This window comes from Hylaeus anthracinus, unplaced genomic scaffold (genome assembly GCF_026225885.1).
Source record: "Hylaeus anthracinus isolate JK02 unplaced genomic scaffold, UHH_iyHylAnth1.0_haploid 11997, whole genome shotgun sequence".
Lineage (NCBI taxonomy): Eukaryota > Metazoa > Arthropoda > Insecta > Hymenoptera > Colletidae > Hylaeus > Hylaeus anthracinus.
In genome coordinates, this window is record NW_026534344.1 from 8,354,332 (window position 1) to 8,374,893 (window position 20,562).

Consider the following 20,562-nt stretch of genomic DNA (forward strand, 5'->3'; position numbering starts at 1 on the left):
GACCGACTGGGGCACCCGGGGGAACCGCCACGAGCAGAGGAGAGACCGGTAACACGACACTCGGAAACTGCGGCGCGACCACGTCGGCCTCGACCCATCCCTCAGCGAGTTATGTCTTCCTGCTGGCTTAGGGTCTAATTAATATGTGTTTAGCCGGGGGGGACACTGTACCTGCTCGCGCGACAGCAAGCGAGGCATTCTCGGATCCCGACCGCAGAGATTACGGGGACCCCAGAAACGGTCTAACTGGATCTCTCCGTCTCTGCCCTTGTTAATCGTTCCGTTGTTAATCGGTCCCGATTGAATCGCTCCCCGTGGTGGACGGGATCGATGGCTACGACGCGACTCGAGTTCCACTTCCTCGGAGGATCGTGATCTCTTAATTTCCGCGACTCGGCCCGTCAACTTTAGGGAGGATTTCTGTTGGATCAAGTTGGATGGCTTGCTCGACATCGGTGTTTATCCTCTACAAGACCCTATTGCAAGAAGGACTAGGTCAGATTATTTGGTCCGGGCTTTAGACTAATTGTGACTCCGAATTTATGAGAAAAAAGCAGTTCAGAAATTTGTCTGCTTTTGGAGATTAGTCGGACTAGTAATTTTGGTACGAAAAGGAAGGGTGCTGTGTTTTGATCCAATTGGTTGGATTCTAAAGTAGATGCGACATTATTAGTACGAGAGTCATTCAAATACAATATAAACCAGAATTTTTGAACACAACTGTATTGGTGATGAGAAAAAGGTAGTTCAGAAATTTGTCTCCTTTTTGAGTTTAGTTGGAATTTAGTAGTTTTGGTACGAAAAGGAACAGTGCTGCGTTTTGTTCTATTGGTTGCAGAGATGGGCAAAACCCTAGGCTTCGAATAAATCTGAAGTTTGCCGACATGTTTGTCTCGTTTCCTCTTTTGAACATTTTCCAAAAAGGAAACGAGACAAACACATCGGCAAACTTCAAATTTATTCGAAGCCTAGGGTTTTGCCCAGCTCTGATTGGTTAGATTCTAAAGTAGATGCAAAAATATTAGTACGAGAGTCATTCAAATACAATATAAACCAGAATTTTTGTACACAACTGTATCGGTGATAGATTGAAATACAAATGGAGTAGCTTATTTTTCGACGTACTTTTCTTCGATAGAAATACATTTTCTTCATCATATAGGAAGCTTTCTGATCCCATCATATAAATAGAATTTAGCTGTTCCAGTAGTCAATTGCGCACCTTACAATTCAGAATTCACGATTCCATGTGACTACCATATGCGTGGTACACTGAAAGAGGCATTAAGAGCGGAAAGATTTAAAAACGACACAGCGCGTTGCAGCGGTTCAATTGTACTTGTACAATTGGTTACTGGAGAAGCCAACTGCTCTTTTCCTCAAAATTTCCGTAAACGTTTGACGCTCTATAAAAAAGCACAAGAAAGCCAGATATGTGTAAATAGACCTTTAATCTCCAACAAACGAGACATTTAGAGAGTAACTGCGAGATTGTAGACATTCAGTCTTTAAATTTCATTCCCTTAAGTATTTTTCCCGCAGCGACCAGGACGATGGCATCGAACAGTACAAATTTCGCAGCCCGATCATCCGAAAATCTTCGACTGTTGTACGTAGCTCCACCACACACCGGTACCAGTTCGGTTCGTGGGGTTTTTGGGGGCACGAAAAATTGCTGGAAAAATGAAACAAAAAAAATCGTCGTGGGTGTGCCTATTTGTCCCTCCTTCCCCTTCATTCCGCAGGAGGAAGAAGGAGCGTACACGGCGCGATGGTGCGAGCCTATAGGCAAATATCTCCCGCTCAGCCAGGACATTAGGAGTTCTGCGGCGTCCGGAGGATTATAAATCCTTAATACAGATCGGCACGCGATGCCCGGCTCGTTAGGGTGATGCATGGCCGACTCTGGTGTCCCGGGGTGTACGGTAGCCGATACCAACACAGCTTCGGCTCCGCGTCCAGCAGCCACGTTTCTACGGGAACGACTACACCCTCACACACGGCCAGCCACCAGGTAATAATGAGAGATCAGAGATACGGCTCGATATTAATTGTGCGCATCGAGTGTGGCGGTGCTGCGGCTGCTGGCTGCCGCTGCCTCCACTTCGGTGTTGTTGGGGAGAGAACTGACTGCTACCGGCTTACACCGATCCTTCGATGCGATATGTGCGATATACGATACAGGACCGTGGACCTGATCCCGCTCGCTCTCTCGCAGGACTCGCGAAAAAGCCACGCATGCTCCATTCTCGGTCCACCGCGACGTTGAACGATTTCGTTTGGAATTCCGTGTTCCGAATACGCGTTGGTATCCGCCATTTTCGTCGTGTTCGGGGAGAGAGGTTGTCAACTTACGTTTTATGATGGCATTAATCTTTTCGGGCTTGACGGTAACATGTGTGTACTTCCAGTGACTTACGAAATTGATCAAATACTTTTTTGTATTACATTTGTTACTTAATTGGCGTAATTAATGGGCGTAATCGTTAATTATACATCTTTGGAAACGTGTTGAATATATGATTCGATTTTATTGCATCAATGATAGGAATACAAATCATGTCAGAAAGAATTTATTCTGTTTTAATTAGTTTATTGAAGGTCACATCAACTATGAGGTTATTAGTGACCATGTCAATGATTGTAATTTAATTGTAATTTATTTAATATGTTATATTTCATTAATATCTTGACTAATTTGTGGAATTCATTTCTGTTGTTGAGGATTGTCTGTATACTATCTGTAAGTTAAACTCTATTCGATCGTGTCGTATTCCCTGACCATTCATCAATTAAATGTTTTACTGTAAGGGACTCGTTACAAAAGTTGCATAATGGTGGTTGTGATTTAGTTATTTTGTAACAATGAATCAGATTTGTGTGAAAAGAATGTTTAGTAGAAAAATAATTTAGGGATATGTGGGAGCTTGGATTAATCGAGGACGTGACTTAATCCTTTGACCTACAAGCACGAGTGAGACTCGTGGCAACGAATTTGGGCCATAAACAATACACACGAGTCTGACTCGTGGTACTTCGTTTGGACTACCTACCTTCCTGTTTACTATGGCTCGAGCAATCAGGAAATAGGGTGTAGGTCAAGGGGTTAAGACATTTTGAGACATGTAACTGCTGCATGTAACAATTGCATCAAACTGCTGAATGAAAACATCGTTATAAGACAAAATTGTAAGAATTTATATCATGACTCGTTTATTTTCCCTGGTCCGTCAGGCGAAAACTTCATTACTGGTAAAAATCGCAGATAGATAATTATATTCAATAAAGTTTCGAACTGACAGGCAGTTTGGTGCCGCGTGTGTCCACGTCAAATCCAAAGTCAATTAGATCATTTCAAAATACCTTAAGCAATACTTCAAATACTGTTATCACTTTCACTTTCCGATTCTCAATAGTCATATCCCTGAATTAAGAAATACTAATGATCACCAAAGATGCAATCACCATCATTTGTATCGACATACTTTATCTCGCGAATGCTCACAACAAAGTTTAACAGGAAGGATATTGATGTGCGTCACGTATCTTGGGTCATTTTAAGGTACTCGTGTTTTACGCTACAGTTCATTGGCTACCAATCGCTAATATTGAAATATCAGTGTATCATTTGGGTCCTGAAAAAACTATAGTAATTCTAAAAAGTTTCTGCAGACGCATTCGGAAAATACTAAAACAGAATTTATTTATACAAAAAACTATGCTATACGCAATGGGAACAATGTACGTTCTATTCCGGCAGCCATACAGATAGTGAGCAAGGCGAGCACTTGCTCAAGTTCGGTTAGATACGAAAGAAATAGAAACAAGCAGAATCGAGAGACACCCTCCTTAATACAATGTCCTTACTCTACATACATATATAGGGTGTCCCAGAACTCTAGTAAGAATCGGAAATGGGGTTCTGAACAACAATTTCCTTTGCAAAAATGTTGGTGCGAGCTTCATTTTTGAATTATTAACGAAAAACATCGACCAATCACAACGATTAGTGCACGCTCAGCCGCGAGAGCATAGAACTGGCTGATTACGCCAGATCGCTGCAGTTTTGAAATAGTCGAATAACTCACAAAAAATCGTTTAAATCAACGAACTATAGCTAAACAACGTATTAAACAATGTTTTATTTATTCATATTCTATTTCTTCAATACTGTGAATCTCTATACTGTGCAAGAGATAATAAGGTGCGATGTCTGAAAACTTTTTAGGGCCACTGTAGCTGCAGCGCTGACAAAACCGGAATATCTTATCCAAAGAACACGGCTTACACTCGGAAGCCTCGGTTAACATCAACCAGATTGAGACGAATTCGCAGCTCCACCCTTACCTCGTTGCCACACGATCCTCTCGGTGGTTTTTCGGTCGGACCTACGCCCAGAATGTATCCCATTCCTTCGTCCGCGGATCTTCTCTGGCCCGATCGGTGTGGGGCCACTTTCGAGATACGATCTCGAAACAAATTACGAGCGGTGCTCGCGCTGTCCCGCAGCTTCCTCGTCCTTCGCAGCTGGATGGGAATAATCGCGGCCCGTTAACGGGCCGAGTGAGATCGCGTCTTTTTAAATCGACGCGCGTATCGGGACCCCACCTCCCTCTCTCTCTCTCTCTCTCTCTCTCTGCATCGAAGGGAGGTCAGAATTTATGAGCTGGCAGAGTAATAAGTTCCCTCAGAATTAAAGTTCCACGCTCGATACCAGTTTTCTCTGATAACGATCGAAGTCCAAACGGATCTCTTCTTTTTCGTTTCGTTCCGCCCGTTATCGATGCGCGACGAATCTCGGGACGATCGTGACCCAACTCCGGAATCTAGGTCAGAGTAGGTCAATGAAAAATATTGTAGCATCCACTGCGTTGCTCGGATTGCTCAGAAAGATTCACGAACTTTTCATTTTTTTTTTTTTTCGAGGGATTCCTATCGGGAGCAGCTCGAAAGTTGTCTGAATGAATTCCTGTAGGAGTCAGCTGCGCGTGAGGAAGCCAGCCAAGCGTGGCGTGAACTTTGGTAACTGAAACACGGAGAAGGGAATACGTTGCATCTCGACTTTGAGGGCAGAAGGTTTCTTGAGAGGTACGACCTGTAACTTTAATTGTAGCCAACGCGATCAGGGAATTTTCCACGCACTAGAGGGCTACTTAACCCTTTTGCGCCGAGCGCCGCATATATGCGGCATCCACTCCACGATTTGTGAGTACGAGCGTCGCATATACGCGACGGTCGCAAAACGATCTGTGTGTACAGGTGCGACACACTTCGCGGCGTGGTGCTCCGTTCAGTGATGTCACTCCAGCGGACCGGACTGCCGTAAGGAAAGGGTTAAGTTAACCCTCTGTAGAGGAAGATTTAAAATGTTTGTTTTCCAAAGTAATATTATTACTTCTATTAAACTTATATTATTTATATTATTACTTATATTCTTACTTAAATTAAGAATTGAGGCATAGTAATATTATTGACATTGAAAGTATACATAAAGAGAGTGAAAGCTCGCGTGCGACTGACTGTTCTTTTCTCTTAGTTTAGACTCAATTTTGGTAGACAGCAAGAATATTGACTTCTAAATCAGTGTTTACCGTTCACAGAAGACAATTATATTGTTTGGTCGGCAATTCAAACCTAGATATTTCAGGTTCTTTTAACCCTTTGCGATCGTATGTCTACTCTCAGCCACCAAAGATTTTTTAACGTTCCGATCATACGTATGTTCTTAGCCACCGCAGCAAGGAACCATACTAATCTTGTGTTGCATTCATCTATACATCAGTTTACACTTTCTCTGTATTTTTATTATTTGAAGTTGAATTCAAGACATTTTCAATGCCAAAAGTTTTTTTTATTAATTATTAAAAATATTAGGAATTTCATTCTAAAATTAAATAGAAACAACAAGATTCGTGTTACATTAAGAACTCGACGCTAAAAATAAATTTATAACTATAAATTTGTTCATTTAAATGCCGCAATTACAAAGATATTCAATTAATTAAAATTTCATATATATTTGTCTCCGATTGTACCTTCCATACATCCTTAAGATGTTCCGAAATTAATACTCCAAAATGGCAAAAAGAAAGTTATTGAAAGATGATGGAGAATTATAAGAAAGTACCGTTCACGTTACAATATTTTCAGAATAAAATACATTCCTATTTAGGTTCTATTTTTGTAGGCACGTTCGCGAAGATTTTACTTTGCATAAAGATCCGCAGGCTACTCATCACACAATCGAATTCATTAACATTTACATTTAAAAATCTATCTCTCCATTACACCAATGAGTTCAGCTGTTACGAAGTGCCTAACTACATACTTACATAAACACTGCAGTCATTATTGCACCTACGTGGATAAGAATAGTATTCTACGCGGGTCGCAGCTAACATTAACATATAGGACAGTTATTAAATCCGAAGTTCACCGTTTTAAGGAGGCACTCGTCTCTGAGTCAGTAGCTCTCTACCTAAGCAGCTGAAATCCATTTAAAGTCCGCAATCATGAGAAGCTTCAGCACAGTTATCCTTTGAAGCAAACCCTTGGAAGCAACGTCCTCGTTTCGCCGGTGCCCTTTTCGCGGAGAAACCGAGACGATTCTAATCTCCGCTCGCCAGAAAGGACCACGAACGACGCAAGGAACAAGAAAACATATATAGCTCTCGGCACAAAGTGACGCAGGTGTATGTGCACGGTAGCTCTCGGACGGACCGTGGCTCGTCTCGATCCGGATTACGGTAACACCTGGCCGTCGGCAATTTTATCATCCTCCGTCCCGGAAGGATTCCAATTTTCTTCTCCTGGTTCCGTCTACCCTCTCCCCCTCCCCCCTACGTCCTCGCCCCCGCCAAGGCCTCTTATCCAGTCTCGCTTCTTCCGACCGTTTTTTTTTTCCACCGTCTCCGAGAGACTCAATCTGTGTCTCATCGTGGATTATTGGGATTTCGTCGGATAGGGAGGAGGAAGAGTCGAAGGAGGAAGTTGGCTGCCTTCGTCGTCGGGAGAGAGGATCCGTCGTTGACCAACGCGAGCCTTTAATTTCATTCCTCGTGAACCGTTTCGGTCGCCGTTAGCTCCGACCCGAAATAAGGAGCTCCGGCCGATCGGTGATTTCGTCGAATTGTCCCGACTGACAATTTACGCCGCTCACGGTTCCCGGATAAGCGGACCCGGGAACCTGGATTTTTAAGTCTCCCTTTCTTCTGTCTTTGCCCTCGCCCACACCTTTCACGCCTTCCTTTCCGAGGACACCGGAAGCTCGAGCTGCAGGATTTTTAATTCCGTCTTGTTCACAGCTGGGCTCGGTCTGACCGGTAATTGCGAGAGTTCCTTGGCAATGGCAAGAGCCCGTCAAGTCGTTCACCCACCTAACTGCGACGCGATCGGAAGAAATTTTTACTTGACTGACTCTTGCCAATCGAACCTTCGAGTCGGCTAGAGAAGATGGAAGGAACTATAGCGTGGAAGCTGTTTGCACGTAGGAGCTTTTAAGCTGTACTCCCAACCGAATAACGCAAATGTGAGGCAATTGAAATAATTGTTACTCGATAGCTGTGAGTACGTTGAATTGCAAGCAAGTTTGAACGTACGCTCTGGTAGTCGATATGCATTGATGCGTAGTTCAAATTAACTTTACAGTCTATTGAGTCACGAATTATTGCAAAGGAAGATCGTAAATTTCCTTATTAAACTAACAAATTTAATATCACTTTCTTTAATCAAAATAATAATCTAAATTACACATCTGTGTTTAATCCTAGCGACCAAAGGAAAACGCTTTATTTCCCTGGCAGTGAATGGATTAACCCATTACCTGCCGCAATTCAAAAATACAAAGAAAATTAAATTACCTGTATAATGATATACACACCAACTAACTGTAACTATTTTTGCCATGATTGTTGTTTTTATGTAACTATTAAAAGTAAAGCTCGTCCCATTTTTGGGACATGGGCGGAATATACGATTATAGTATACTAAAAAACCTGTCACTGTATGTGAAAATGTGTCCTAAAAATGAGACATTGGCGGATAATGGGTTAAACCATTCATCCATATGAATAATACGAACATAAAATGATTACATAGTTATTCTTCGACGCGTCACGATTGACAACGAGCACGTACATCTCCGAATATGCGAAATCTGAACCAAATCCACGAGTTAGAAATATTTCTTCGATTCGGAGTAAGCTCTTTTTACATTTTAAATGTCTTGCATGAAATTCCTCCTTCGCTGATATTATTCACCTTTCCGCGAGTTCAAAGGGTCCCCTCTCGCGAACATACTTATCGAAACATTCTCAGGTACCCAATACGAAATGCCAATTCCGTCAAATCTTGAAGAGAAGTCCCTTCGTTTCAAGGAACCTAAGAAGAGATCCTCTTACGTTCTCCGCGCGAAGGGACGTCGCTGAAGGAGCAAGAAGGGCGCGGAAAAGAGTATCGCGAAGGAAAATCGCGAGCGGGGAATAATGATTCCCGTGGTTGCGAGATAATTGGCGTAAGGAGCTTGCCACGCACAGAAAAAAAGAGACACGGCTCGGAGACGGGTCGTAGTTACATCAAAGAAACTTGTTCGCCCACGGGACCTGCAGGAAGCTTCTTTTTATCGTTTCCTCGTGGCCCAGGAACGCAACGGAACGGAGATGCGCGAAATCGATCCGTGATGATTAATTTTCAATCGTGACTTAATTACGTCGGCCGACTGAGCCCCGATCGAAGCGGTGTCCCTTGGACCAGTGAATAGACGGTTTACCCCTGAAGAAAAAATGGGGGAAAAGAAAGACATAGAAGAGGCAATGGTGGCCCACCCACGAAGGGTATAAGGGCGCAAGTTCACCCCGCCTTGTAGACCGCCACTTCTTGCTCCCATTTTACTTGTACCGTCATTTCCTTTCATTACACTCTCGATAAGTTCTTGAATGCATAGGCGAACTTGTTCTACAGCTTGATGTTTCTAAAAAAATATGCAAAGTGGGGCGAAATTCGTAGTACACCTGGGCTGGGTGGGATTCTACGGGAAAAAGAAGACAAAAATTTAGTAAACCATTGTTTCATTCGCGGCTTTGTTATCTAGAAAATTGATTTTGAAGTTTATTCAACTACGGAAGCGATTTGATATGATCTGGTTTGGTCTCTTCTCTGGTAAAATTGAACTCTTGTACCAGTTTCCGTCTGTTTTTTTTTTTTACCATATCTCAACCCTTGCGAATAACAACATTGCTGCTCTCGAAACAAGTATCTCTAGCACAGCTGTGGTTCCATCACTACCACTATCGCCACATCCAGAGTTATGACTGAAACTGCTATCATTTGAATAACTTCCATTCTTATTAGTAATCCTTCGCGTTTCTATGATACATTTGCATCAACTAATTTATTCATATATTAATAGTTCGGAATATTCAACTTTTTATGGATGATCTTAAAGGTATTCCTGTTTTTGAGAAGGTTTCTCTTGAATAACAATCATCTTGGCTTTGGAATTTTCTTGACATTGTTTTATCGTTTCTCCTTCGTCAAATAACCATTGAAAATTTGTATTAAATGTAAATATTAATTCATGAATCAAAAAGGATTTTCGTTTGAATTTAAGCTAAAAGCATAACGAAAAGGAGGTAAATTAATTGTTAAATGAAACAAGCTAACTGTCTGATTTGGACAATGGTTAAGCTGCGACTGATTGATTCAACGAATTTCCATATTATCCTAGATGTTTCGAGAAGAGCGAATTTATCATACACGAATATATCATACATGTATTCTCGCGTAGAATATTGCATCAACTATTCGTACGTATTATTAATGCGTGCTATACTATAATAATTCAACATAAACTAATGTCATCAAATGATAGATCAATGATGAAGGGTTTTAACTGTCAATATCTATGATCAATATGTATTTATATATGATCAAGGCGAGTTGGTAATTATTGTCGTTTGAGGTAACTTGATACTTATTGATTGTAGAACAAACCGGCATATAAAATGTGTAATATTTGATGAAGTTTAGTAGAAGCGTTTCAATTTTTTCGAGTCTCATATCATTCGAGATATCAAGGTACTCTTAAATTTGTTTAATGACTCCTCTTTTTAAGCGACTTCGAAAAGGAGCAAGTTACTCAATTCGACATGGATATTTTGTTCTTCTTTTTTTTTTTAAGGTATGTTCATTAGCACAATTATATACCTAAAAAATAGGTAATCGCAGTAGAAACAAAGCATAAAGAGACGACCATCTACAGTAAGATTCGTTATAACGAGTCGTGGTCAAATGAAAATAAGTGAAAATATGGGAAAATGTACGAGGACGTGTATAAATGCAAAAATATATATAAAGTATGAATGGTAAAATACATTTTACACTGTTTAAAAGATGAGATATTCATTCTCTTAAATCTCAAATTTTTATTTGAATATGCAAAAATATGATTTTATATAAACATCCCTCAGTCTAGTTATATATTAGCGTAAGATTTTGTTAGGATATTAATATACTTATTAATTATAACATTTTCAGTATTGCATTTTACTTAAAAATCTGGACTCTTTCTGCAACTGGGTTCATTTATTAGCTACAAAAAATTAGTATGTTAGCAACATTATAGCTACATTACAGCGTCATTTTATACGTAGTACGAACTTCCATACTTTTTAGTTTCTAATCCTTGTATAAACTGTTACTCTATCTTCTCTGACAAAATCTCGCGAAATCTCAGGTAACACTGTGACTTATTCGAATCTGTTAATTTTTAATTGCACCCTCTTGCTAAGTTCCTGCGCGCGCCACTGGAAAGCAGGGTCGAAGAGAAAAGGTGGAAGTGTAAAGAGAAGGAAGAGAAACGAGTGGGCCATGTCCCTGTGGCCCTCGAATAAAAAGGGACATTCCCCCTTTCGTCGATCTTCCTTCTCTTTGCTCTGCCAGGATTGCGTCCAAGACGATGGGGTCGCGGGGTGCGACGGGAAGCTGGACGCAGGATACGATTGCCAGGAACACGTGATTAGATGGCCCTCCTTCCACGCGATTCTCCAGATTGGACACCCCCTACCCCTCACCCTCTCACCCATTATGTGCCGTGGAGGAACCTAAAAAAATGCAATCGGCTCTTACCGTAATGAAAAAGAACCGACCCCAGGTAATTCGAACGAGCACGATGGCCTCGATAGGGTGTCCATCGTACGTGAGCGCGTTTCTCGCAGCTGTCGCCTTTTGAAGATATCGTCCAATGATCATAGAATATTTCAAGAATCGAACCGGGCTCTGGAATCGCTGCCGTCCTTCGTTCAAAGAATCCCGCAAGGGATCTTTTGTAAACTAATTGTAAATCTTCGCAAGGTAGGTCTACAGCTACCTTTAGAGGTATCCATGTTAATAGCGAAGCCGAATATAAAGGCTTGCTTACATGTGATAACCTTTTTGAAAAACTGTAAGCTAAGGGTATAAATATTATAATTTAATGTATAAATCATTGTAACAATTATGTCCTTTCTTACTCCTTGTACTCGATTTTTATAAATCTCCATTGAGATTTAAAATAAATTAACAAAAATAAACGGATCTTTGATAAGTTAGTACGCAGGTGGCAAGGTTAGAAAGAGGTTATGGTAAATTGTATGTATGTAAACAATAGGTAAACAAAGCATTGAAACACTCATTTTCTTTAAATGATGTTGTGTATTAAAACATTCGCGGCCAGGAGATATTTTACGTTTCTAATACCGAGTACAACAGATATACAAATGAATGTAAGAGATACTGTAGACAGTATTAACCCTTTGCACTCGAGATACTCTACATAACTTTGCAACCCTATGTCGAGTATGTCTCGACATCAGTTTTTATTTCAGGGGCTCCTTTGTCGAGTCGTACTCTAGATTCTTTCATGTCCAAATCAATTGGGCAGGCCAAGAACACATGATAAACACGATTGTTTAGATAGAAAGCCTCGTTTCATTTTCGTACATCCCGAAGACAAACACAATGATTATGTAGTGTATTCAAATAGAAAAATACCCGGAGGAAGAAGAAAAACCAACTTTTTGTGCGAAACGTGCGAAAGAAAACCAGGATTTCATCCTGCAAATTATTTCAAGAGATACCATACACTTCAAAAAATTACAAAATACAACAATAGTGTGAATAAAACTGCTATTCAAACGAATTTGTGTCTTCCTTTATTTATTCAAATATACTTATTTTTTAGTCGAAGTAAATTTCAAATAAAACGCTTTAAATCGTTGGGAGCTGCTGGTAACGAAATTGAAATATAATTCGGAATGCAAAGGGTTAGGACTATAGAGCAACGAAAAGAAGAAGACTGAGAACGACGCACAATACCGTGATAAACGCATAAATAAGAAGAAAGCGTCAGTGTAATAACTAGACGTTATTTTATTCTGCAAATATTGTAACATGAACTTTACTTTCAATCTTTTTTATATTCTTGCGTATTGTTTGCATTTTGTAGTTTCTTGCACATTCAAATTTCCTATAAATGCATAAAGATCCGCAGTCTAGTAATAACTATGGCTGTATAGTTGAGACACTTAAAATAAATACTCATAGTGATACTGATTCCCCTGGTCCATGTATTCATCGTTGGCGGGATTCTTTGAACATGCGAGCCAGGTTCAAACATTCCGTGTCCACAAAATGAAGACGCGGGCTGCACGCGGCGAGCAGCAAGATTCCGCGTCGCCGAGGGCAAGAAGCCCACAATTCCCGTGATTCATGGGACTTTTTACGCTGGGTGGCCGGAATAATTCATCCTAATGCTCCTGCTAACTGCCGGAGGTCGTTGCGCGCTATTGTTTATTGCCAGAAAGCGTCTCTTTAATATATATCATCGCCTCGACACGGTTGGATCGTTTTTGTGTAGACGAAAAACTGGTAAGAACAGGACAAGACGAAGTCACGCGAAAACGAAAGGAGTGGATAGTGATCCTTATCTCAAGAATCTCAGGAATTTTCGAATTTCGTTGGTGAAAGCGAATTGGAATTTCGTTAGCTCAACGAGAGATGTAAGGTCTTTAGGATCTTCATTGTCCTTGTTAGCCATCAGTAACTTAAAATTGCATCAAAATGCACATCGATTCTATGATCAATGCATATTTATTAAATACAGAAAAAGAAAAAGCCAATTACTTCTAATCTCGTATCAATTACTGGAAATGTTCAATGTGCTTCGTAGTTCCCATGTTAAAGTCTAAATACAGAAAGACTACACATAGAGTTGGATCTTAGAATATCACTCTATCTTTCGTTCAGTAAAATCTAAGTTCATTCATGTTTTCAACTATTTTATAACTTTTTTCTCTATTTCTGTTAAGTGCAATAACAGACAGTACAAATTATTAGAGTTTTAGTTTACACTAAAATAGTTGTATCTGAAAGTCAAATAACATGAAGTTTACTCAATACTCTGCAGTAAACAAAATTAATTTATTATTGTGAATAAATTTTGTTTATGTTTACCTAATGCTAGTAATTAAACAGTACAAAATTTGAATTAAAAAATATAAACTTATTTAAGAATTTTGATTATATAAGTACTTTAAAATAAAGTGATAAAATATATTTAACAAACGATAATTTAATTTAACGTTAAACGAATCATCAAAAGTTTTTTTTTACCTAGGAGGATTATGTAAATGTATACTTGAATTAAGCCCCAGTCTAAGCGATAGTTCAGTCATCTGGAGTTATCCCCGCCACTCATTTCTGTACGTTCAAACTACTATTTCAGGGATTTTGTTTAAACTTGTTGAGCTATACTTTCGGATATCGTTAAGGGTTGCGCGATCCTTTATGGAAAGGTGAACTCGTCGCGAGGGTGAATGCGAACGTTCGAGATTAATGAGTGTCGATCATATTTCGACCAAGCGCACGAGGCTCTGGAACGTTTGATGGAGAGAAGGGTACAGTTTTTTTTTCCCCCTTTCGATGTCGATGTGCGACAGACCGTCGAGTATCAACAGGCAGCGATTGCAAAACGAACGCGCGAACAGGAGTGCCGTTAGACGCGTACATTAATAACACTCGACATTCGGTATTCTTCCTGCGCGCAGACTGGTTTCTCTATTTCTCTGTTCTCTGTCAGCCGGAAGCTTCACTGCGAACCATCGGTGTGGAATTCGAATACGATTTTCCAGGCGAAACTAAATAAATATTTCAAGAGAATGCGTTAATCTGTCTGAAACGTTAAACGAAAAGTCTGGCAAACTGTTTAGTGTTATATCGCTTTAAAAAAAAGAAAAGGAAAATTTTTAAAGAAACATAATATGCCATAGCTTAAAAACAAGTTAAGTAAAAATAATTTATTTTATTCTGAGTCGTATTGAGTTTATAGAAGTGTGTATCTGCGTACGACAGAAAATAATTTCGTACAAAATTTCTTTTATTTTATATAAATAGACCTTTGAAGACGAGCCATAAGCGTTGTAATAAAGTATTAGAAATTACAAATAGGAGATCAGTGTTCTAAGTGAGAAAGCAGTAGAACAGAGCGAAGTTTCTTCAATGTTTTGCGGATGTTTTAGTTTAATTAGTAGTTACTATAAAAGTGTAGTGCTAACAATGAAAAATCATCGTGATTGAGAATGAATGTGATTGAATCACTCGTGATTCAAAAGTAGCAGTTCACGCCATCTCTACATATAATACAAATTCTGTTCCAATTTACGATTGTTTAAGAAACATTTGAGCGCGAGACACCGGAAGAAGCATATCGTCGTAGATCGGAAAGGAAAAGGGTAAAGGCGCGCGGAAGAGAGTTGCTGGCAAAGTGGAGCAATCGTATTGACGTACAAAAAAAGAGGCGTATTAATTAGCAGCGGGAGAGAAAATTGCGACTGAGGATAGGCCTCAGGGTTGAAATCGTTATCGAGGGTCTGCCTCGCGATTCTGATTTAGCCCTGGCGTACCGCCACGTCAATTCTAATTGCGTTTGACAGTAATTTGGCTAATGGGAGAGGGCTGATTGACGGCCAGCCCCCGGTCCCGAGGTGTTCCTTCGGCGCTTTCTCCGCTCATTTGCCATGTTTTTCCGTCTAGCAACAATCCTTGTGCAACTGTACCTCCTGAATATGTATCAGGTGTCTCAAACCGTGTACACCCGATAAGTTTCCAATTTCATCGATGTTAATTACGACACGCCGATAAACGTGGGCTTCAGGTAAACCTTGCACGCGGCAGACATACATTTATCCTTAATATTAAATTTCAGCAATGATTTCAATAATTTTTTTATTTCTCGATGGTATCAATAATATGTTTGAAGATGGATTATTTATTGGACCATGCACGGTAAGTTATTTTCAGCAAAATGATTGTTTATCGACTTTTTCCTTTTCTCTTAAAAAATAATTTCTAAATGTAGGAAATAATTCAAATATTGCTATTTATAATAATAGACAAAAACGTACAAATAAAAATATAAGACGATGTATATGGGCAAATCCACAGAACTTTTAGATTTGCAATTGACAACAAATTTTTTTTTGCCAGCACATTTTTAATATTTAGTACACATATTCACACTCTCAAGACCTAACAAAAACTGTATGCGTGATTGATGTTAACCTGACGGCGTGGATGTCAGGAGCTAAAATTTAAAAAAAGATTTTAAATCATAATATTGAAAGCAAGAAATTTTGTATTCAATATTTAAATATTTAATAACTCCCAATTAAGCTTCATCAAACTTCCAAATATACAAACATAATGAAAAGTACAATATACTTTGATTGTAAAATGAGAAATATTTAAATAATATTTATTTAATATTTAAATTGGTTAAAACATTTCAAATCAGCTTTATACCACGTGTTGGATTTTTTTGTTATCAGTTTCTTTATAGGTCGATTTTTTCATGATATAGAATGCGAATTTATTTGTTTCAAATATCAATATTTTTCTAACGTAAGAATGTCTCTTATTTTTTCTCATGCGATTACAATCGTCATCGCAAATTTTGCTACGATTACAATCATATTTTTAGGGGTCTCAGCCATAAAAATTTTTTACCTCAAAATCGACTTCATATTCGTGTTCCTCACCCCAAAAAACTTAGAAAACCATTTCTCAGTTAAAATAATTCATGCCAATAGGTTAGGATCTACATAGAGTGATTTTATTAAATTACTTATTTTTCCATGGGGAATTACCCTCTTTTCGGTTGTACCAGCAGTTGCCTAATACCCTGTATAACCCAACAGGTTATGCAATGCTTGGATATCTTAAGACTTACAAGTCTTGTTATTTTTTTCACTCAACGCCAAAGCACGAACTTCTTAAGTTCAAAACAAATAATAATTATTAACTGACGATTGCACGGGGAGATGTAAGTAACACAGTTTTTCGAATTACTTTATTTTCCTAGGAATTCGCGATTATATAATGCAGTACGATATATGTATCTTACCTAAAGATAACAAATTACTATGTTACAAGAGCGAACAACTTATAATTATGTACGGAACACGATTTTTATATAACAAAGGAAGGTGAAATGCTCTCTTTTCGCAAGTTTTTCTGCAAACCCCATTGCTCTGCGGTGACCATTGATTTCACCTACACAGAAAGAGACGTGAAATTGAATAAAAGTCGGTAGATCGCGAATGAATCGATTAAACGCAAAATTGCACGACCATGTTGGCCTACAAACGAACTGCGATTCTCCATTTTTACACGAAATAGATTCGCGTCGCTGCGTGTAACAAAATATACGCTTAATTCACCTTGTCTGATTTAGCGGAACCGCATTGTCCTCTTGATACGAACACTATAGCTGTACAAATCCTCGGCAATACCGTACTTTGAATGTCCTTATTAACAAAGCTGTCGTAAATATTGCAAAGAAATGTTCATCGACGTTGACATTTTTTCTTCTTGAACGATTGACAAGTTGGTTCTTCAAAAAATGTTCTAGGCATTCCTGTTCATGCAATCTTCACTGTTAGAACTTACTTAATGATAAATGTAGCGTATTATACAGTATGATTTATTTTAACTGTTTTATCATATGGTATTTGTTTATAAATGGAATTATTCGCTCTTTGCCATTTCATCTGTTAATCGATACGATATATCTAAAAATGATACTGTTATAATAGCATACAGTTTGCTAAGTTAGATTATTCTTTTAATAAAGAATGTGGGATCAGAAGAAGAATGTGTATTGTATATGTATATTGAAGCGACGTTACGAATCTTACTGGAGTGTGCTTTTTAAAATATATAAATACTTATATATATACAATTAGAAAAGTATTTGTTAACCAGAAGATAACTTTATTAATAATAAAAGTAATTTGTCAAAGTAATAATGTCGAGGGACATATAAGTGTAATACTTACAAAAATTAAACTTAACAAATGTATGCAACGTCAAATAAGAAGTTAGGTCTAGTCAAGATTTTCAAAAAATTCGTAAGTCGACTTTTATAAATATGATGTATCGTAGAAAAAAGAAAGAGCAAACTTGAGTTATAACAAATGTTGCACCACGAGGAAGGGGAATATGGATAGGGCTGACCTGAACGTCTGACCTAATATGACTCGCACTCCTTCCAGAACTGGTCCCTCATTACATGAAAAATTTGTTTAAGTTGTCAAGATCTGAATTGCCAGATACCTTTGTTCATACAGAATAGATCCATACCACTAAAGTGTTTTTAATTTAGACTTTTTATGTAGAGTTTACAGAAATATTAATTTTATTTTTATAAATTTAAAATAGATTCTATATAATAAATTATTTGTAAAAAGAAGTGACATTCGATAACAACTTCAAGAAAATAAAAAAATTACGCCAAGTACATGAAAAAGTGGAGGACTCAAGGAGTTATCATTGAAAAATAGATAATCCTCATAAAAAACTACAAGAAAATAGAAAAAGATGTGAAATCGAAATAAGCTGCCAAATGATTTGCCTAGATTTCCGTGGCCTGAAAGTCAAATGTTTGGCGTGGCGTAGTTTTTTTATTTTTTTGAAGTTTTAATCCTACAATACACTTTAAATTTAAAACATAATTTAAAGCGAAATCACGAATACTAATAACTTTAAAATAAGTGTAAAAGAGCTGCCACATGACTGAGAAATTGATATTTATTTAATATACAGGAACATAATTAAAACGAGGTAAATTTAAAAACATTTTGGACTCTTGTGAACAGTATAAACTGAAAATAGCATACGTATTACGAGTATGGTAACGATAGTGTCATAAAGTATATTTTTTTTTTGTTACTTATATTTTCTTTACTTCACTATTTTATTAATCTTAAATATATCTATATAATGACCGAGTCCATGTCTTGGCTGAGAAAGTTGTAATAAATAAGGATTATTCATATATCTACATAATAAGTTGAGAACGTATTATATTTTTGAATTAAATGCTCCAACTATAAAATCTCGAAATTCTGGCAATCGTATTGTCAGTTGAAGTAGTGCGCTGATTTAAGCTTGTCAGGATTCCTGCCGGTTGCAGTGATAAGGGTAAATACTTGACACTTGCGTTGTGTAACGCTCACAGGTTCGTTACTTTCACGAATTTTAATAAAAGCTTGAAAGAGCCCACCGTCAATACTTCATGCTATAAGATAATATGCGAAAAATGTATTTTCTATAAAAAGCTACGTCTGAATACCCTCTTGAAACACCTATGGATAGGTCGTTCCTCTTGAGAACGAGCAAAGGGAAGATCGGGTCTCGTCGAGGTTCGAAAGAGACAGAAAGTGATTTCGACGGGATGCGTGTAATGCCACACGCTCGATTCATTTCATTAGACACGCGGCGAGGACGTGACGCGAGATCGGCTCGATCCTTTTGCAATCTGACAATCCCGTCGATCGTTTCGACGCCGTGGCCGAGGTGAGCGTGACGAGGACGTCGACGGCCCGCGCCGCTCCGGCCACACGCGCGCGTTAATTAAAGTTCGCGGGACGACGTTGGACGACTCGTCTTGTTTTTCTGCGAGCCGAGTCGCACGAAGAATGCCTTGCAAATTATTGATTACAACCCTAATTGATGTTGGGCAAGATGCAACTGTTGAACTACGATTCCCCGGTTTTTCGGCGTAGATTCTACCTTTATGCGAACAATCGCTAGTAATTCAATTTCGTAGAGACAGAAACAGAGACGGATGCATTTTGAGATTCGGATCCTTTTTCCCGTTAATCCTCGAGAAAAACCCACGGAATCTTAAATTTGCTCAACATTGAAAAGGAAACAGAAAGTTTGCTGCGATTATCACAACTTTAACCACGGATTGATAATGCTGCACATGTCAACGTCCTCGGTACACTCTGCTCGGCATAATTAGTGATCGACGGTTTAATAAGCCGTAAGCGATATACCTGTTCGCAGATTAATTAATTTCTCCATGGTTTAGCCGCTTTTGCCAACGAGAAGAGCTGTCCGGGTCCGAATGATTTGTACGGCTGCTTATTTAAGCCGAAATATCGCGTATCTACCATTCGCGCGGTATTAATATTTCCATTGATACTTATAATTCTGCCATTGTTTCCTGAACAAAGAGCAATATCGTGTTATTCGCCGACGTCGTCGCGACATTTTCGTCAAAGTCATTTTCCGGATAGCAAACAGTGCCAAGAAACGTTCGCTGCTGTAACGTAAAAATGTCTGTCGATGCTGTCGACGTTCTTGATAAATATCTGTTTTAGCAGACAGAATCCCTAGATGGAACGAAAAAAAAATGAAACTACTTTCAATTATATAGTCATCATCGAATACACAGAGTTGTAGAATATAAAAAGGAAACTACAGCTATCATTTTATGTATGAATCAAAAAAATAACCAACTATAATTAAAATTACTTTGAGAAGCGACTGTATGAATAAAAAAAATAACCAACTGTAATCAAAATTACTTTTACAAGACTCCTACAGGAGCGACAGGAGATTCCAGCCGAAAACAAAGGTATCTAGCATTAATACGAACAAAAATATAATATGGTAAAACTGTACAGGGTGTCCCACAAATGTTGGAGTTCCTTGAAAGGGGTGGTTCGGAGGGAATTATTTTTGGAAATAAATTGATTACTTTAAAAAAAAAAATGGCATAGGTAAATTCATTTGAAAACAGGAAACTTTGGTACAAGAAGACCATCTTGTAAGTGTTTTATACTTTTTAGTTGAATGAATAGTAATATAAAATTTGAAATAATAACTGCAATTCTCTCTTTAAAATCAAAATTAAGAACTTCATTTTATGAAATATATATTTTTCTTTAAAATAATCATAATTTTATTGCATTGAAAGCCCTGACCAAAGATGACTACGAGTAGTGTATCAATCACAAAAAATAATCAGGAAAAAAGAAACGCTGTAGTATTCATAAAAAAAGATATAGACAGCACGAAAGGGTTAAAGGAAGATATGCATACACATATGAAACAACTTGATACATTTCATTATAAGTGTAGTATGTTTAAAAAGTTAATTACGAAACTTTAGAACTTAATTATGAGATCTCGGTCGGAATTACTGGCTGCATTTACTATAATACAAATTTAAGGAATAAG